The sequence below is a fragment of the Dipodomys spectabilis genome, unplaced genomic scaffold, assembly GCF_019054845.1.
Source record: "Dipodomys spectabilis isolate Male_0828 unplaced genomic scaffold, ASM1905484v1 ptg000096l, whole genome shotgun sequence".
Classification (NCBI taxonomy): domain Eukaryota; kingdom Metazoa; phylum Chordata; class Mammalia; order Rodentia; family Heteromyidae; genus Dipodomys; species Dipodomys spectabilis.
The window spans coordinates 28,276,008-28,297,966 of NW_024870773.1; the positions used below are offsets into that span (position 1 = coordinate 28,276,008).

The 21,959-nt window shown below is 36.6% G+C and overlaps 1 pseudogene; it reads left to right on the top strand.

Annotated features, from left to right (window-relative positions):
- Positions 1 to 20,092: 20,092 nt before the first annotated feature.
- Positions 20,093 to 21,249, top strand: LOC122113300 (annotated as a pseudogene).
- Positions 21,250 to 21,959: the final 710 nt, after the last annotated feature.

Consider the following 21,959-nt stretch of genomic DNA (forward strand, 5'->3'; position numbering starts at 1 on the left):
ATGTTTTAAGTTGTAGTTTATTATGCAAGATACTTAAAGTATCAAGTGAGTATGTGAAATAATTTCACTGTTAAAAATACCAGATTGAAGAAAAAAACTGTTCAACTGGCTACTTTAAATAGAACTGAGTTGAGTTTTTAAAAAAGTTCTACTTAAAGTAGCCAGTTAAAATACAAAGCTTTATATTGTAGACCATATTAGTAAGGCAAAAAATAAGCTTTTTTGAAAAATTTCTTCACTGGTTTCGTTTGGCTTGAATTGCAATATGAAGCTGTGCTGCAACTGTTAATAAGGAGCATGTACTAAATAAAACAAGTGTGGAAAAGTAATACATGTCTGCCTCAGTTCTGCCTTTGGGATACAGGAACGAGAATGCTGAAGTAAAAGCTGAATGATTTGTGATCAGATTATGAAAATTTATTAGTTCTATGATGTGGATGAAACTGTCACCTTCATAAATTCAAGGTGTTTCTTTGTCACAAGTGCTTTACCTATGCATAGAAATATTAAGATAATCTTACGAGATTTGAGATACAAGGATATATGTAGTTATAATTTATTATTACCGCTGCTGCTGCTATTGCTACTACTACTGTTACTCTTACTATATTATTATTTGTGTCTTTACTAGAGTTGAACTCAGGGCCTGTGAGCTGTCCCTCAGCATTTTTGTTCAAAGCTGACACTCAACACTTGAGCCACAGCTCCACTTGCAGATTTTTCTTGTTAATTGGAGATAGGAGTCTTTTGGGCTCATCTACCCTGGCTGGGTTCAAACCATAATATTCAAATCTCAAGCTCCTGAATAGCTCAGATTTTAAGCATGAGCCTCCTGGGTGGGTCTTGGCATATTGGTTTTTAAGAGTATGTTAAATCCTTATTGCAATTAATATCAGATAGGTTGCACTTAAGAACAGAGATGGAGAAAATGAAAAATGTTCTCTCCCAAATGGAAGCATTGGAAGCATCAGACTTGTTTTTACCAGCCTAAAAATGTCAACACATTCAATTACAAGTAACATAAAGTAGGTGTTCATTTTATCTCTTTAAAATAAACGCCACATTTTTACCACTTGCTGCAATTAATTTAAAATGCATTTACCATTTTTTATAGATGGATAGTATTTCTCCCTAGTTTGAGTACATAGCAATGACTATTGGTATAATAAATCCTTGGATTTCCTGTACTCTCCCAGCTCTCTTCAGTAAGGTGAAGAAAAATCAAGATAGTGGCAGGCTCAGGAGGATGGATTAGAAACTATCAAATTTTCCTAGTGGAGTTTCAAGTTGGTTTGCCAAAAGCTCATAGGGAAAAGTTTTTTTCTATGTCCCTTTGTAAATACACTTAGACTCCCTTGCTTTTCTAATGTTCTGTCCTGAGCTAAAATGCCATAATAAATAAGGAACACATGTGAAGGACTCTATCATTCTCCAGAACAATAGCTGCTGCTGTGACAAAGGTCAAGAAATGTGAACTGCAAAACAGACCATTGCTTCATCTCTACAGTTCGGGTTGTTAAGCTGCAGCTTTGCATGCCTCAGTTTGTCAGTAATATCCAGCGAGGTGTTGGGTTTGGTTATGGCCATGGTTCTTTAAGGAATACCACCTGAACTACAACAACACTGAGCTTAGTTTTTAAATAAAAGTGATGGCATATCCAGGAAAATGGTTAAACAGATCCAGCCAATAATCGAAGAAACCCAGAAAATAGACATCATAGAAGTGATAGGGAGAAATGTCAAAGCAAAAATTTTAGTTTCTCCATTGAATGTGAATGCCAGCTTCGCTGGATATACCAGTCTGGGTTGGCAGTTGTTGGTTCTCAGGGCTTGGATAGTACTTTTCAAGGATTTCCTTGCTTTGAGGATTTGTGTGGAGAGGTCCCCAGTGATTCTGATTTTCTTTCCATTGTAGTATAGCTCCTTTGATTTTGCAGAATTTTAGATCATCTCTTTGCTACTCAAACCTAGTGTTTTTACTATGATGTGTCTAGAGTGTTCCTCCTAGGATCCTGTTTGCTAAGTGTTCTGTATGCTTCTTTATATAGGTGAGATTTTATCTTTTAAGATTGAGGAAATTTTCAGTAATATCCTTGTTGAATAGCTGTTGCATCCCTCTATCCTGGTATTTCTCTCCCTCATCAATCCCAATTACATGAAGATTGAACTTCTTGTCATTATCTGCCTGTTCTTGGATTTCTCTTTGCTAAGTTCGGAGTGTTTTTTCCAAATCAGTGACTTTTTTCTTCAGCTGCTGAGTTTTGTCTTCAGTTCCTTATTTCCATTTTCCTTCTTGTTTATTCTGTTACGTATGGCTTCCATTGTGGAAATCGAACCATTTATAGCTTCTGTATAAGTTCTCAAAATGTTAATTTCATCTTTTAACAAGGTATGTTCTGAGTCTACTCTTCACTGCATCCCTTTTATTAGGTCTTGAAGTGCCTTTGCTAGTTGTATTCTTGAAATTGCTGTTGTATCTCTCCTTTTATTTCTTTGGACATTTTAAGTTGAACTTTTGTCCTCCATTTCTTCTTCACTCTCACTGGACTTCTTTCCTGGGTTGCTGTTGGCTCTTGGGGTTGGTTTCCTGTCTTGACTGTTCGTGAATCTTGTAATTTTTGCTGTTTCATATGCATCAAGGGCCAAGGATTATCAAGAGTTGGATCCGCGCTCGGATTGTTTTTGGTTGATAAGTGGCAGCCTTTGCTTGGTTCTGGGTTGGTTTGCCCTGGACCACCGACCCCCACCCACCCAAGTTGTGTCCCTGGTCGGTTGGCAGTGTGTGAGTTGAAAAGAGCTTTGTTCTGTAGTGGACAATGAAGTGTGTATGTGTGTGTGTGTTGGAGGGGAGGGGCGGTGAGTAGGCCTTGGCCTGGGATTGTTTCTCTCCTCTCAGTGGCTGGTGCTTGGTCCACTGCTTGTGCTGCCTCCTCTTATGTACGTGTTCCTGCTCCGCCCCTGTCAGCGTGCTCACACAAATCGCATTTCCAGATAGTGCAGGGATTTCAGTGGCTCCCTCCAGGCCAATGCCTCCCAATGGGGGCGTGCTGGCCATATTGCCATATATCCTGTTTTCCTACAGGAGCTGGAAGGCAGGTGCACTGGCTTGGCAGATCCTGTGCGGGGAAGACCAGTCCTCTGGCCTTTGGTTGCTACTGGGTGTGGCGCAAACCTCGGTTCCCCAGCTTGGCAGATTCTGTCAGGGCAAGGGATGGTCGTCCAGCTGGTCTATGTCTATCATCCCATCTAAGGCAAGAACCATAAATAGAAGGATCACAGTCCAAGCCAGTCCAGGTATAAAGTGAGGCCCCCATTTCAAAAATACCTAGGGCAAAAATGTCTGGAAGTTTGGCTCAAGTGGTAAAGCATCTGCCTAGCACATTTTAAGCATTGAGTTTAAACTCATACCACACAAAACAAGAGCAAAATTCCTGCCTTTGTGGATAAAGTTAAATGAAGGAAACATCTAACATGAGAATAATAGGTTTGATGGGTTCATAGGTGGTAAGCACTATGGCAAAAGACAAACTGATTTAATCTAAGAGAGGCAAAGTGTGAATTTCTATTGTAAAATGAAGTTAAGCCTGACTGGTAAAGATTAGTCTTTTCCAGGAGAAAAGAGGGCTCAGTCTTAAAGAGTGTTCAGGAGTTACATGTTCAGAAACCTGCAGGAGGAGAGTTCCAGAAAAAATGAAACTTAAGGACAATAGTTGCCAGAAAGACAGATATCTGCTATTTGGTGAAATAATGGGGAGTCCTGAACTGCCCGGTATGAGGAAGGTGGGTAGTGATGCTTATGACGTCAGAGATATTGGGCATCAGTTCATGCAAGTCTCTAACTTTTAAACTGGGTAAAAAGGAGAGTCAGTTCATGTCTTAATTATGAGCCTGGAAATTATGCCTGAGAATTTCTGAGATTCCAACTGATAATATATACAGTATATACACATAATCTTGTGATTCTTGGATTTTAAATACAAATAAAGAAATATAGAACAATTAGCAAAAGGTAAAATTATTAGTGATAAAATGGACACTTGAATGAGAATGGAGTTCAATGATGATAGACATTAAATTTTGTAAACCAGAACATGTCAGTAAGTGATGGCCCAGGGATTCAAAGAGCTAAAATAATGAAATGTAAGCCGGGCGCCGGTGGCTCACACCTGTAATCCTAGCTACTCAGGAGGCTGAGATCTGAGGATCGAGGTTCAAAGCCAGCCCTGGCAGGAAACTCCATGAAACTCTTTTTTTTTTTTAAAATTTTATTTTATTTTATTTGAGAACATACTGTACAGAGGGGTTACAATTACATGGGCAGGATAATGCATACATTTCTTACCAAGCATTGCAGCCTCCTCCTTTGTTTACCCTTCACCTCCCTTCCCAGCCTCCCCCCTCCCCCCCACCCAATCATACCCCCCCTCCCCCCCCACACCGACATTGTAAAGCTGGTTTTGACATGACATTTTGTACTTCTCATTGTTGCAACAGGTCCACCTGAATCCTTAAACGACTTGTTTGTCCCCATCTCCTCCACATGTTATACTGACATCAAATATAGTGAAAGCGGGGGTTACACTGTGGGGGAGGGACATACAAAGCAACAAAGAAATAATCTTATAAATGCGTTAGAAACACATGCATGAAAGAAACAAAAACATTAAAATACATATTTAAGGGTTCGTTTTCCTAACAACACGTTATCTGACCTTTTCCGCTTGACTCATACCTATACTAGATATTGCAAATAAGGGAAACCATGGGACCTATGTTTCTTTGGGCCTGGCTTACTTCACTTAATATAATTTTTTCCAAGCCTTTCCATTTCCTAACAAATGGGGAAATGTCATTCTTTCTGATGGAGGCATAGAATTTCCGTGAAACTCTTATCTCCAATAAACCACCAGAAACTGGAAGTGGCACTGTAGCTCAAGTGGTAGAGTGCTTGCCTTGAGCTGAAGAGCTGAAGGACAGCACTCAGGCCCAGAGTTCAAGGCTCATGACCGACAAAAAAAAATGTAGTTGCCAATGAGATGAATAGAAATAAAACACTTAGGTGAAAATCAGAACATAGGATGATTTGGACTTAGAACATAGTTTGTATTTAGGGCAAGATCTGGCTAAAGTTAAGTAGGAGACTGTGAAGATTTTTATGTTACTTTAAAAAAAAACTTTTATTTTATTTTTACATTTTAAAAATGATTTTTAAATAGCTGTACAAAGGAGTTGCCATTTAACAAAGCAGTTTATGAATTCAGTGCATTTTGATCAGTATCACCCCTTCCAACATTCTTAAGCATCCCTCCCTTTCCTAGCCTTTCCCTCAATATACATTGGATTCTTGACTGCATTTTTTCCCTCTTCTCCTCTTCATGGATAACTGATTGTCTTAGTTGTTCAAATGAAAGCTTAGCATATTTTTTAGAATTATTTTTGAACTAACAGTTGCCTTGTTTCTTTGCAATAACTGATCTCTGGTTTCTTATTAACAAAAGCATTAGGGCCCATTAGTTATGTTATGTTTTGGTTCTTCTATTCAATGTTAATTTATTATTCTGGATCTTTTTCTTTTTTATTGCAAATTCCATTGGCTCCTAATGATGATGGAGTCTCTTGATTAATAATATTAATCAATAAAATGGAAAGGTTCTTTCTCTGCCATTATATTATGAATTTTGAAAGGACTATCTTCTCTTGTCTTCGTGTAGTGTTTACTCAGTTCTTTTTGGGAGGTAATTGTTGATGAGCCTAAGGTAGAAAAAAATACCCTTTGGCTTTATTTTTCACATTTTAATCTCTTGTTAAAAATCTTTCTCAGGAAGTGGTGCTGTGGCTCAAGTGGTAGAGTGCTCACCTTGAGCTGAAGAGCGCAAGGACAGCGCCCAAGCCCAGAGTTCAAGCCCCATGACCGACAAATCTTTTTCAAACTAATTTCCAATTTTTATTTTCGTCTCCTGAGAGTAGCTTTTCTTCTTTCTAAAAAGTAATAGTTTCCCTCTTTTCCTTTTCTGTCTTTGTGTTAGAATAGTTGTTTTTGTTTTTATTTTTGGTACATCAGTCTTGAGCTAGCTGTCACCTGTTAGGATGATTTCTTTTCTTTCCCACTTCCATGGCCAAAGTCAAGTTTTTCCCACATACTTACCTCAGATGCTGCTGTGAGGCCTGTTACCTGCCTGAAATAGACTTTCCTCAGTACTTGCCTCCAGGCTAGGCTAAGGCTCTGCAGCACATTCCAGGATGGGCTAGGCTGACAGCAGCCTGAGCAGGTGCCTTATGCCCGCGGTGGGCAGCTAATCCTGAGGAACCGATTTGCCAAGATTTCTTTATAATTTCTTAGTCTTTTTATCAATGAGAATAGCCATTCCCACAACATATTGAGATAATAAACTGATAAAAAAGTGTGCTTTTCTGTACAGTCTTGTTGTGGTTTCAGTTCATGGATGATTGGCTCACATTGCTTTTGGATTTGTGACAAGTTTGCAGGGAGCATGTGGTGGAAGGAAGTTTCTCACTTCATGAATAAAACGTAAGAAAAGGGAGAAGGAGGAAGAGACTGGGGGCTCACATCTACTTCATATCCCCAGGGACCAGAAGACCTCACACTAGATTCTACCTTGTAGTCTGTACCATCTCCCAACAGCTCCACATGGTGGGCTAAGCCTCTTACAGAGAGACATTCCAATACAGCCAGGTGTTTCATTTTCTGAAGTTTTGTTGTTATAATGATTCTCAATGCATTGAGTATTCAAGCTATCCTCTAGTTTTTAAAAAAAATTATTGGGATGCATAAGTATGCATATAGAATTATCAGAATCTTGCAAAAGTCTTTTAGAGTTACATTTGTGTGTGTGTATGTGCCAGTACTAGAAGCTGAATTCAGGGCTTGAGCTTTTTACTCTACTGCTTGAGCCAGAGCTGCACTTCTGTTTTTTTGATGGTTAATCAGAGATAAAAATCTCATGGACTTTCTGGCATGGGCTGGTTTTGATCTATGATTCTTACATCTCAGCCTCTTGAATAACTAGGATTATAGGCACAAGCCACCAGCACCCAGCTAGACTTATTTAAGGGGTTAGCTCTGATGTTTTCTTTATAGAGACATCTTGAACTGTCATTCAGTTTATCTAAAGGTTATAGAATTATTTAAAGAGCTGTTTCTTTGTATCAGTTTTAGTCTTTTTTTTTTTTTTTTTGGTCCAGTCGTGGGGACTGAATTCTGGGCCTGGGTGCTGTCCCTCAGCTCTTCAGTTCAAGGCGAGCGCTCTACCACTTGAGCCACAGTGCTACTTCCGGCTTTTTTCTTTTTGCTTATGTGGTGCTGAGGAATTGAACCCAGGGCCTCACGCATGCAAGGCAAGCGCTCTACCACTGAGCCACCTTCCCAGCCCATCATTGATATTTTTTTCTAGGAGTTTTTTTTTTTTTCTATTTCATTTAAGTTTTCAGAATATGTGATCCCAAATATTCAAAGAAGATACATACATTTCCTTGGCATTTTGGTTCAAACCAAATTTCCTTGGCATTTTGGCCGACAGGTGGCGGCAGAAGTTTGAAAATACCTTTATACATTTTGGCAAATTTTTTTTTTTTTTTAAATAACACTGTCATTGAATTATGTCAGATCTAACTTACTGGAATGATATGAAATGCAGAATAGAGTTGAGGCCTCCAAGATTAGGCAGCTTGGATTAGCTAGACTTGGCTACTACCAACAGCAGATACATGAGCAACCCTGCCAAGACCAGCCAGGTAGAGAACAGGAACAGAGTTGACAAAGAAGCCCATGAGTGGCTTTATGCACAGCAAACGAAAATATTCAGATTAAAAAATTGTATATACATCTATAATTTTCCATTCATTCTTTTTTAATGGGTTCACTTTCTCTTTTTTGCTTACTGTATCTTAAAATTTTGCAAACTTCTTTTCAAATAATTTTTAGGCTGGGTGCCAGTGGTTCATGTCAATAATCCTAGGTAATCAGGAGGCTGAGATCTGAGGATCTTGTTTGAAGCCAGTCAAGACAGGAAAGTCTGTGAGAGTCTTATCTCAAATTAACAACCAGAAAATCTGGAAGTGGAGCTGTGGCTCAAGTGATACAGTGATAGTCTTGAGCACAAAAGCTCAAAGACAATGCCTATCCCTGAGTTCAAGCCCCAGGGCTGGCGCGTGCACATGCGTGTGCGCGCGCGCGCACACACACACACACACACACACACCCGTTTGTTTTTTAATCATATTGTTTCTTACATTTCTTCCTATTTGTATGATTATTGGGTGTGTTCTTTTATTCTCCCTGAGTTTGTTTTGCTATGTTTCTAAACTTAAATAAAAATAATTTCAGTTATAATTATCTGAATATCCCTTACTCTGAATATATTTTAGCTGCATCCCACAATAAATACTTATTTTCATTTCTTATTATTATTTGAAAAGAATTTAGTTTTTCCTTTTAGCTCAAACTATTTTATTGTATAATGAATTTTCCAATTATGTTTTAAGGAGTATTAATTTTTTTTATCTCACGTGCACTGGGGCATGCCTCAAAAAACAGAATACTTGGTTTGCAAGCACAAGATTCTAAATTCAAACCACAGTACTGCCCACAAAAAATACAGTGCTGTAAGACAGTGCAATCTTTCATAGTATTATTTTTGAAATAATAGAGGGTTGCATAATGACATAATGTGATCAGTTTCAGTATTGTCCAACTATTCATCAGAAATATATTCATTTTCTCATAAGATACAGGATTCTGGTACTATTAATCAAATCTGTTTCTAAAAGAAGTCATTATTCTCTAATTTCACAATCAATAAGAGGCATGACATGATGTCTTCCTGAATGACAATGGATTTCTCAATTGCTTCTTTTAGTCATAGCAGTTACTACTTTAAGCATTTTGAAGACTTCATTTTGTTTTTAAACTTTATTTCCTCCTCTAGCTAAAATTGCATCATGTGTAGCCACAGCTCTAATAGTGGCTTTTGATTTGAAGTGTATTTTTCTAGATATTATAGATGTCAAGTCTCTTTTCATTACTATTGCTGCATTTTTAAATATTTTATTTCTCTTTTGTTACATTTCCTTGTCATGATTTAGCTTATGTTTCTATATTTCATGATTTGGATATATAATCTTCACATAATACTATTTCACCTGTGCTTATTCACGTACCTGGTTATATTTCCATCATTCATTTTTTTTCTTTCTATCTTACTTTACAAATGCTTTTCTTGCTTTCCTTTTGGATGATTAGATTTTATTATTACAATTGATTTTTTTATTTTCTAACTCTAGATTTAGAAGTTATACTCTATAAAGTTTCTAATAATATATAAATAGTTTTTTGAAGTATATATTTAGTTAAATAGAATGGTTATTTCAACTATTTCAGTCATTCACCTATACATTTTACAGTGCATACTTAAGGAAGCTCAATGCCAATTTATAGCTCTTTTATTCCCCCAATAATCCATATGCTTGCATTTTAGATCTTTTATGACATTTTACATTAGCCTATTGATTTAAATGTACTACTACTGTTCCAAACTTTAAATATTTGTTTCATTTACTTGTCCTTTTTAAAACCAATATTATACTCACTATTCCTTGTCTTGAAAGCAATCATTAGATTGCTTTCATGAGTTTTTCATGAGTATTTGATTCCTTGATTTACATTTTGAAGTCCATAGTGATCAATTTTATTTTGTTATAACCGGAATCTTGATATTTTATTGAGTATATGATGTAATTTTTTTTTGTTTGTTGGTCGTGGGTCTTGAACTCTGGGCCTGGGCGCTGTCCCTCAGCTCTTCAGCTCAAGGCTAGCGCTTTACCATTTGAGCCATAGTACCACTTTGGTTTTTCTGGTGGTTGGTTGGAGATGAGTCTCATGGACTTTCTTGTCTGGGTTGACTTTGAACCACAATCCTCAGATCTCAGCCTCCTGAGTAGCTAGGATTACAGGTATGAGCCACCAACACCCGGCCACGAATGTAATCTGACCTTTCTTGTCCTTCAGCCCTCAACTGCCTGACTAAATAATTCCATTATTATTTTGTTTTTATAGTTATTATTTAAAAATAGGTAGTTTTGAATTGTATTTCTCCTCACCCCCACCATTTTTTTTTTTTATTTCTGGATCTTGAATTGGCTCTTTTGCTCAAGGACAGCTCTCTATCACTTTGAGCTACAGTACCACATCTGGTTTTCTGGGAGTTATTTGGAGATAGAGTCAAGAATTTCTTGCCCCTGCTGGCTTTGAACTGTGATCCTCAGATCTCAGCTTCCCAAGTAACGAGGATTACAGGCATGAGCCTGGGCCTGGCTTGTTATTTCCATTTTATTAACCTAAAATTCCTCTCTAGAAACTTTTCACATTTCTTTTTCTTTAATATTCTGTAATTTTTCTCCAAACTCAGGACATTTTGATTTTGGCCTCCTTTTTTAGGGTTGATTTTTTTTCTTTTGCCATTTTAAAAAATTTAATTTTATTGTCAAGATGATGTACAGAGTTACATATATAAAGTACATATATTGTTACATATATAAAGTAATGAGTATATTTCTCATCAAACATTGTTACCTCCTCCCTCATTTTTCTTCTACTTTCCGCTCCCCCTCAGCCTCATCCCCCCAAGTTGTAAAGTTCATTTCCACCATATTGTCTTGTGAGTATTGCTGTTGCATTGGTTTGCCCTTTGTCCTTTTTCTCAACATTTTGTTGTTCCCTTCCCCTCTCCCAATTCATATAAATGCATATACAAGATACAGGGTACCAAAATCAAATACTTTGGATGCACTTTTAAGAAGATCATACAGTGATAAAACAGGACTTCCTTTCACCTCAATTGGAAGTGTTAGGGTACACAAAACATATCAAAATTAATTGCAATTCAATAAGGATCAGAATGGTAAAAATAACTAGAGATTTGAAAATATTGTTTTTATGAAATATAAATAAAAGAGCATTCTTTTAAATATACAATATATTTACAAGTGATTAAATATATTAAAAGTATTGAAATTAAACAGGTTACTTTTATCAATATTCTGAATGTTTAATATCTCTAGGTATAGAAAAACTGTTTTATAAATATTTTCATTGTGATTATTGTACATTTGGAGACTGAGGTGAAAATTTTGTATTAAATTATTTAAAATGAGTGAAAAAGATACCATTTTCAAGTTAATGGATTTGAGGAACCTGTGATTTTCCATGTACATGTGTGTATTGACTGATTATAAGTAGACTGTCTTTCAACATCCAAGTTCATATATTTAGGTTGGCAAAAAATCCTTTATTTTTCTTTCCTTTGGAGGCTTCCTCTGTCCTTGTATAATATAATATTTACTTTGCGCTTTTTCTGTTTCTTTTTTTTTTTTAAACCATTCCTGGGACTTGAACTCTGGACATTGTCACTGAGCTTTTGTGTTCAAGGCTGGCACTCTACAACTTGAGCCACAACTCCACTTCTAGCTTTTGGTGGTTTACTGGAGATAAGAGTCTCATAGGAAGGGGAAACAAAGGAGGAGGCTACAATGCTTGATAAGAAATGTACTCATTATCTTGCCCATGTAATTGTAACCCCTCTGTACAGTATTTTCACAATTAAAAAAAAAAGATATATGAATCACCACTTGGAAAAAAAATAAGAGTCTCATGGACTTACCTACCATGGCTGGCTTCATACTGTGATCCTCAGGTCTTAGCCTCCTGAGTAGCTAGGATTACAAGTATGAGCCATTGCTACCCGACTTGTTTTATTTTTAATCTCTCTTTTTCTCTTTCTCCCTTTCCTTCCCTTTCCCTTTCCTTTCCTTCCCTTCTCTTGCGTTCTCTTCCTTTCTTCCATACTGGTACTGTGGCTTGCACTCTTGCTTGGCTTTTTCTTCAAGGTTGGCACTCTGCTCCCCTTCTGGCTTTTTGCTGATTAATTGAAGATAAGAGGCTCACCAACTTTTCAGTTACTCAGTCTCCTGATTAATTATGATTCCAGGTGTGAGCCACCATCGCTCAGCTAATAGTTTTCATACTGGTTAATTATATACAAGGAGAAAGAATTCTCCTAGTTTTTGATTTTCCTTAGTTTTAGTTACAGAGCAAGGACTCTCTGTCCAAGGCACAGAGAAGCCAGTAGTATGGCATTAGTGTTTTGCAAAAAGAAAAGGCTTTACTATAGCAGGTCAGGAGCTATTAGTTCAGGCTTATTTATGGATCAGTGGTGGCAGGGGAGTTTGGAGAACAGGAGAAGGGAAAACTTTACTGTTGGCACACCTCTTCAAGAATACTTGTTTCTTTTTGTAGAAAGGCAGTTAAGTTCTCCCAAGGGGTATTGAGAGTTTATAGTATAGTTGGCTAGATGGAGGTGGCTTGTTCAATGCATGTCCATTTTTGAAAAAGCTGATTCCAAACTGTAAAAATAATTAGTAGTAGGCTTGGAGGCTTTTGTTGAAAGACAACTTAAAACCTTTATTATTGAAGGGAGTTACGCTCAGGTGTACTTAGGCTTTAGCTGTTTTCATTAAGTTTCCATCATGCATTTTAGGATTTTGGACTGAAATTCTTCTTTTGTGTAAATACTGCATTCACTGTTACCTAATAATGGTTTTATTTTCTTTAACTGGTCTTCTACATTTCAGAAGCAAGCCAGAAACAGGGCCTTGTGGTGGTTGTGCACTAGTTCAGTAAATACCCAGGGAGTGCCACATACATATTCCCAGTGCAGGGAGCCAAGACCAAAAATACTGGGAGGAGGCAGGACTGCAATTTCTGTCTGGCAAAGCTTTATAAAGCTACTTTGTAGACGGGAAATCACATGTAGCTTGGCATGGCTTGGGGAATTCAGCTTATGTCATGTGGTTTTTCTTTACCCTATCTCCAACACAAGTAGGAGACATAACTCTCTTAACTCAATATTTTTTCAACATTGTTTCACATTTTATTTCTAGTTTCATAGTTACTATCTCATTGTCTCTTTGTTTTGTTTTTGATTTTAGTTTTTATTTTTATTTATTTTCCGTGTTTGTACAGGGGTTTTAGAACAAAATTTTTGTCTCTTTGCAATTTGGTTGCACTTTTGGCTAAGAAGATATTAATCTCATTTTTATTGCCCTATTTCATTTAATGAAAAAAAATTCTGGTTATTTTTACTATGTGTTTGGAGCGCAATGAAAGAGTATAAGAAGGAATTTATTCTTTTAACCTGCTGATTTTTTTCCTTTAGTAGAAAGAGGAATTCTATTATACTTCAGTTAATTCCTTTGTAATCATTTGCATACCACCCAATGTGTTTTCTAATAGATATCTATCTACCACAAATGAGGGAAACCATGCAACTTTTGTTTCTCTGAGTCTGGCTTACTTCACTTAATTTTTCCAAGTCTTTCCATTTCTGAATGTTACAATATTATTTTTTTTAATGGATGAGTAAAATTATATTGTGTATGTCTACCACATTTTCTTGACCCATTCTTCCAGTGATGGGCATCTAGGCTGGTCCATAAGCTGGTCCATAGACTCTATGGAGAGATCAAATACCATGTTTTTAAAGAAAGACTAGGTCAAACCTCAACAAAATAAGCACTAAGAAAGGAGTACATGCAAGAAGAGAATGGAAGTCAAGGGGCGAGGGGTAGAGAAATGAAAGTGAGAAGAGAGGGAGATTGTAGTAAAAAATTCATTATATATACCACAAAATTAAGATAGGAAATGGAAGAGTAGGTTGAAAAAGGGTGAGGCTATTGCAAGGGTGACAACAGATCAGGATGCAATGTATTCATAAACTGCTCCTTGGAACTTCCTTTGTGCAACTACTTAAAGGAAATAAAAAATACAAGGAAGAAGAATTTAAAAATATATCATTGTAACTACTTGACACATCATGTCTTATTTAACTAAAGCTTTTCATCTTTATTTCTCACTCTGTTTATGACATTTGGTAATGGCAAAGTAAGTTTCTCCTTCATACATGTTAAAGCATACTTATCATCTATAAGTGAGTTTTATATTTTTTGGCTTATCCTATGCAGAAGGGAGAAAAAATACTTATGGTAGGAATATTTATTACAGACAAACAACTCTTCAGAAATGTAGTGAAAATGTCTCATTCACAAGTCAGGACACAAATAAGAGAACAAAAAAGGTTTCTAGGAGAAGAGACATGTTACTAATGCCCACTTTGAAAGTAGTGACCTAAGGCTCTCTCAGACAAAATCTTAAGAGAAAATAATTCATGTAACACATATCATTGACGTAAAGAGGAGCCAGCTAGGCTTTGGTGTCAGGTAAGATATTTTATTTTATTTTATTTATTTATTTTTTATTGTGAACATACCGTACAGAGGGGTTACAATTACATGGGTAGATATTTTATTCTAATTATATAATACTTTAAAAAAAGTTATATAAATCTAACCTTAAGGAAATGTTGAAATTTGTTCCAATGAATTGCTGTTATAAGTGATAAAAATGTGTTTTCATAGCCAGTGCTTTAAGATAGCATATGTGCAATATAATTCAAGCCAACTTAACTCACTGATTCTGAATAATTATTCTTTAGAATGACCCAGGTGTGGTGTTTTTCTTACTCATTGATTAGATCTTAGCATTCCAATGCTCAATTCAAATTCTTAATGGTTTCCCACTGTTTTTCAGGTGTTGCTACAGTCTTTCCTATTCTCATTTGTTATATACCTGTTACATGGTGCCTGTCAGCCTACCTTGGTGTCTACCAATCCTTCCACACTGGATCTATAAAAGGCAAAATTAGTCATCCTTCCTAATTTGTACTTACTTTTCTCCTTAACTAATGTGTACTTATCCTTCAACATAGTAATTGTAACTGTAGATTTTTTTTTTTGTTTTAGTTAAATGCTTTCTGTCTAGAATAGACTGGCTTCAAACTTATGATACTCTTTTCTTAGCATTCTGATGTCTGGGATTACAGGTATATATACATGACTGGCTAGATACTGATTTTATTTTTTGCATTTCTATCCATCAAAGATTTTCTGTGTATCTTAGGATCCAACAAATACTAGTGATTGGATAAAGTTAACATTTGCTTAATTAAATTTAGTATAATTGACAAAACTAGAAAGGGGTATATATAAGGGATTATATATTGTTTCTACAAATGTGTACATTATGTAAAGTTTATATCAGGTTAATATATTGAAGCCACACTTAAACCATTATACTTCAAATCTCACCATCTCAAATAATTAAAAAAGGTCAGCTTTCAGAAGGGCTTAGGTAACTCTTCCCATAGCTGGAAGAATACTTCTACAGAGCTACTAACATATCACATCTATATAAAGTCAATATCACTCAAAACTGCCTCTGCTCTGACTCAGTATATCTTTGAAATTTCTCTTTAAATTTATAAAAGGTATCTGATTCTGAATTTCTTTTTTTAATATATTGATAAACATGCAGCAATACATTTTATGCGGTAAGTAAACAAAATATTTGTTAAGAGAAAACACGATGGCCAAGAGGAAAATGGATCTTTACAACAGTTATGATTGGTAGCTAGAAATAAAATCCATGTACTTAAGATCTGGTTAGTAGCTTGGTATACAGGAATAATTTTAAGCTTAAGTGCCCAATTCTATGAGTCTTTGTATGATATTAAAATCTACATGTAAAAAAAAAAATAAAATCTACATGTAGAATATGTAAATAATCTTATTTTCAGAATGCTTTTAGTAGCTGTCTTTTAGCTCAATGTGACTTATCGAAGGATTAGCTTTCTAAACTCAACTAAGCATATATGTAATAAAACATGTGAAGAACTCTATTACAGTATTATGCACATTATCTGGTAAGTTACATGAAATATTTGATGAATTGAACAAAAAGTGAGATTTTTCTCTAATGTTAAATGAATATAATTCACTTACATAACCATCCTACCGGGTTATTTGAGTTGTCAGAGTTTGTAAAGAAAAGTGAATATTTGCTTAGCATTCTCAAGCAAGAGTATTGCTGGAAACAAATGAAATCATGTTATTATTATTTTTTCCTGTGTACATTTTTGTGTGTATTTAAATAGTTCTTTATTAGCTTTAGTATACTGCAAATCAAAAGTAAAGAAAAGAAATTCACTATTTTCTTTCTCCATTTCATGCTATCTAACAGGGGAGAGATGTTAGCAACCCAATTAGAAAGTCATTGTGTGCTAGTAATAAACTAATTTTAAACCTATACTTCATCATGGCCATAAATTGTGTTTTTTTTTTTTAAATTAAGTTTTATATTGTGAAAATACTGTACAGAGGGGTTACAGTTACAGGAGCAAGGTAATGAGTACATTTCTTATCCAGCATTGTTGCCTCCTCCTTTGTTTTTCCCCTACTATCCCTTCCCTCCCACCTCCACAACCACACTCCCCCGCTAAATTGTAGAGTTCGTTTTTCAACTGTCTTCTACATCTCATTGTTGTAATGCATCAACCTGTATCCTTATTTAAATATTTTGTTTTTTTCTTTCCCCTCCCCAAATTATACCAACATCAACTACAGTGAAAATAGGGGTTATACTGTGGGGGAGGGACATACAAAGCAACAAAAAAATTACATTGTACCTTATAAATATGTTAGAAACTATAGCAAGAAAGAAAAAAACACTTGTGTCCCTGTGTTGGGGTTTACTTCACTTAACTTCATCTTATATGCTTTTTTTTTTTTTTAAAATAGAACCTGCACATAGAAAATGTTCTAGAGAAAGGCATTTTTCAAATTATTCTTTTCTGTTTCGTTTGGACTTGAGGCTTAACAGTGATGGTTCACTTGCATCTTAAGTCTAAAATCCATGCTGCCAATTGCAAATTAGATATCAAATAGTCGAATGGCAAAGACTATGTTCAATATTTGAGTACACCATGAAGATAATTCTTTGTGAAGACTGAATTCTATTTACTTGTGTATTTATTCTTTTATACCACAAATACATTCACCTTTTTGTCTGTGCCATGCTGTTTGTTGGGTGCTAAGTATTAGAAGATGGACTAAATTCTACACTTTCCTCAGTATCATATATTCCAGCTCCACTCACTCATCATTCAAAGTTCTGTGCTAAATGCTGAATAATAAAGTTACCACAATCCTAATTATCCATACAGAACAATCTATTGTTATCCCCCCAGTAGATACAGCTTAATCAACACTCAAGTCTTAAATCTGTCAGGAAAAATTAATTTCAGTGACATGTAAAAGGCCCAAACCCTGCTTGAATATAAAGAGCCTGTGTGTTTTTCTACTCTGTTATTAGGCAATCCTTTGTTATTGTTGGGAAATACGTTAATCTCTTAAAAACAAAAACCTACATCCCTCATGAAGCTGTACAAGACTTTCCATTAGCCTGACTTGGGCTAGAAATAAAATTAGGGCAACAAAGACAGAAGTTAGTGAATGAGGATGGACTTTTGTTTTCTGGTCAACAGAGAACATATGAAAAATAAGTATTTTATTAAAAATGGCTTTATAAATTATGTAAGTATCTTAAAATTATAATGTCACAGCCATGACCAAGGCCCAGGATTTATGTTGGGCATAAAATGGATGATGACTTTGGCAATACTATACATCTTAATTTCTTCACTACAATGCATAACTTTTGGTCATTTAATGGAATTTACTTTGAAGTATTTGATACCCATTAAGAGTGTTATCTCAATTACAAAGGATAATGTACCTACTTGCTTGCCTTTTGTTGTTTTTGAAATGCTTTTAATTGGATTAAAATGAATAAAAGGCCTATTTAATTATAAGCCTATTCCAAAACTATATTATTCTTTTTTATATTTTTATATTGTATATGTTTTATATTATTTATTTGCATGTATTTTTTCTTATGGGAATGGTATGAAGTCTTAATTATAACCTTCAACTAACCTGATGCTTCTAGAATGGCAAACAATTTAGTCCAAAATTATGTCTAACTTTTAAACAAGTTCAAGTGAAAGAAAAAAAATTGTATCAATATTGGGGCTTGAACTAATGGTCTAGGTACTATCCCTTAGCTTTTTGGACCAAAGCTGGGACTTTAGCACTTGACCCATAGCTTCACTTCTGATTTTTTGATAGTTAATTGGAGATAAGTGTCTCATTAACATTTTGCTGGACTGGCTTCCGGCCATTAAGTGGAGGTGTGGCTCAAGTGGTAGAGCACCTGACTTGTGTGAAAAAGCTAAAGAGGTAGAGCTTCCTGGCTCTGAGTTCAAACCACAGTACCCAATATAAAAGAGAAAGAGACAGCTAGACAGAAAGAAACAAGAGACAGAGACATAGAGAGAGACAGTCACTGTGTGTGTGTGTGTATGTGAGAGAGAGAGAGAGAGAGAAAGACAGACAGACAGACAGAATCAGGAAGATAGAGAAAGAAAGAGTTGTTCAGCAGTTTCAATCTTAGTGAATGCTTCTAATTAAATTATATACTTCAGGTCATCAGAGATTATTTAACCTTAAAGTCTTTTCAATTTTTATTCTTTAAAAATATAATAGGGCACCCTGTAAAGATGAGAAATAATAGGCCATAAAACTGAAAGTAAATATTCCCAGATAGTAATTTGCTAGTGGCTACAGGCAATGCCAGTCTTCTAATGCACATTCTTTTTTTTTTATTTCTTTTTCATAACCATCTAATGGCAAAAAACAAATAAATAGGAAATGAATTCATTGCAAAGTCCTCTCGAGAATTCTGTATCTCTGGCAATTATTTCCACTCACTACTACCACAGCAGGTTAGGCTCCTCCATTAGACAACAAGATTTTTCTCATTTTTCAAATGTCTCTTAAATTCATATAAATTTATTTACAATTTTGTATGAAAAGTGTAATCTATAAATATTTCAGTATTTTAAATAGATAACACTTCATTGTATGATTTCTAGTTGGGTTCTGGATAGTAAATGAGCTCTGGGTTAATCTCGGCCTAAATTCCAAGTTGGCTACACTATCAGTTTACTCGTAATTTAGTCAAGTAGTAAGCTGCCAAAAATATGACTTACTTCAAAAAAGAAAGAAAGAATGAAAAAAAGAAAGAAAGGAGAAAGAAAAAGAGAGACAGAGAAAGAGGAACAGAGAGGAGAAAGAAAGAGAAAAGAAAGAAAGAAAGGAAGAAAGGAAGAAAGGGAGGGAAGGAGGGAGGTAAGAAGGAAGGAAGGAAGAAGAAAGAAAAAAAGAAAGAGAAAGAAAAACAAAGATTAAGATTTTTGCTTGTCTTCTAATGGTTATCCAGCAAGCATCAGGTTCATGAAGGGCAGAATATATATCTGCCTGTAAAAACAAGCCCTATTTCACTTAGCAGGAAGAAAAGTGAACATGAAAAGCATCCTTGACTTTCCCAGGCTGTGAAAAAGGCAGAAGGAAGGAAAGGAAACAGTTTAACCATCTATGTAAATTGAGCGTCTTTTTCTGTCTTAAGGGATATGTGTCATTGTGTTTAAAGAACATTCAAAAAATGAACTGATTTGGGTTGGGAAGGTGGCTCAGTGGTAGAGTGCTTACCTTGCATGCATGGAGCCCTGGGTTCGATTCCTCAGTACCACATAAGCAGAAATAGCCAGATGTGGCTCTGTGTCTCAAGTGGTAGAGCGCTAGCCTTGAGCTGAAAAGCTGAGGGGCAGCACCCAGGCCCAAAGTTAGGCCCTGAGGCCAGAAACAAACAAACAAACAAAAAACTGATTTAAAACAAACTCCCTTATTTGTAATAACTAGAATATGTCTGTGATATTAACAGGGGATCTCAATAACCCAAATCACCAAGTGCATAGAACCAGGTATAATGAAGTGTATCAACACAAACTCCAAGCCTTGGAAACAAGAGGTTTTTATGTCTTGAATGCAATTATTGTTCTTCTGTTCTGTAATACCCTTTGTCTTGTATATAAGTTTATTGGGTCTGCGGAAGGGAAAGGGAATCACAGAAACAGTGGGACAAGGGATGAACTAATGTAACAATGGTACTTGACGCTGTGCTGGAAATGAACTGTACGACTTGAGGGGAGGGGAGCTGGGTAAGAGAAGAAAACGCGGGAGAAGATAACACTTCAAAAATAAATGCTCCACGCTGCGCCTCGGAGGGATGGCGCTGGAGGCCGGCAATAAAGACGGCCAGCTCTCTGGGACCCGGGCTCTGACATGATGGGGACCCTGACGACTGACCGCTGCAGAAAGCGCTGGAAGGACCTCCCAGAGCACCGCTCCAGCATGGATGCCTACATCACATTATCGGACTGTTAAAGCTGTGGATTCAAGTGAAGAGCGTTTTTCTGATTCCGATGAAGAGGGCTCTCTTGGACATGCAAGCAACAGAGATGTCTGAACCTGCCACCGAAACCAGAGCCTTGTCAGTTTGACCAGAGCAGTCAGAAAGCCAGCTGTTGCTGGAGGAAAGAAGACAAACAGCCTATGGGAAGCTGTTCTTCAGGAACAGACTCAAGATGCAGTGGCCAGTGAACTTGGTGTCTTGGAGATGGAAGGCAGTATTGACAGGAGCAGGCAATCGGAGACCTACAATGATTTGCTTGCTAAGAAACTTAGGAGAGAATCTCAGGAGTGTACAAAAGCTTTAGACAAAGGGCTAGATGAGTATATGGATAGTGGTAAAAAACCCGAGTTGAGGGAAGAAGAAAATGGGCAGAGTCATCTCAAACAGAAGCCACCTGCCAGAGACAGACTGGGTTCCAGACTGGAAATGGACTACAAAGGCCGATCTGAGATCTCAGAAGACGCTAGTCAAGAGAAAGTGGCTGATGAAATTGCCTTCAGGTGACAGAAGGCAAAGAAGGATCTGACAGCCTGAGTAGTGAGGATAATTGGGAACAGAAAGGCAATTGAGCTTCTGATGGAAACTCCTCAAGCGGAACAGAATGGGGGTGTTCTCATAATGAATGGTAGTAGAAGAACACCAGGCAGAGTTTTTTTCTAAATCTCTCAAAAAACACTCCTCGTATCAGTGAAGAAAAATTAAGGACATTTTCTACATTGAAAATCAAAAGGAATATGAAAATAAAAAAGCTGCTAGGAAGAGGAGGACACAACTATTGGGGAAGAAAATGACACAGGCAATTAAAAGTCTGAATTTTCCATAGGAGGATGACACATCCCGGGAAACCTCTGCCAGCAACAAACCAGGCCCTGGCTTCTCTAGGTGAGCCACCTGAGGGCCGTGGGGATGCCAGGCTGGGCACAGACAAGGCCTTCCATGTGGACCACTTGCCTGACTTGGACATATATTAAAAGTGCATCGTGGACAGTTTCTACATGTAGAGTGTAGCAAATGTTTCTGCTGTCTGATTTACTTTGTACTGACAGACTTGAGAATCTGGAGGAGAGAGCTGTTTCTTGCTGTTAGTAAGTGGGCAAAGGAATGTAACAAAGTGAAGCATTCGAGATGCTCGTGTGTGACACAGCACCGGAAAGTGTGCAGCACAGTGTTTAACCTCTCAGGCAGCTGCATGTGCTGATGTGAATTATGATGATTACCAGCTGATATTTTGTTTTGACCAGGTCATGATAACATGCTATTCAAAACTTCTATTAGGTTCTAGTTCTGATTTGTCTTTGTGCTGAATTATGCTGTGGTTTCGAAACATTCCATTAGAGCCTGAGGGAACACTAAATTGCTACAAATACATTCATGCTCATGTTAGTATTTTTCTGTGTTACTAAGAACTTGGTCCTTTGGAGTTTCGTTGGTTGGTTTGTTCAGAGATAGGATTTATTGTATATTTCAGGCTGGCATGATGAATCCTCAGCCTCCTGGTGTTTTGAGTCCTCAGCCTCCTGAGTGTTGGGATTATAGGTGGATAAGTCCCCTGGCCCCCTGTTTTTAGGCAATTCTAAGGACAAGGACTTAAAACAAGCTTCTATTGTTGGTCCTTTCCATTTGTTTGTTTGCAGAGAAACAAATGTCAGAAGCTTTCCAAAGAAATACGGTTCTTTTTGAG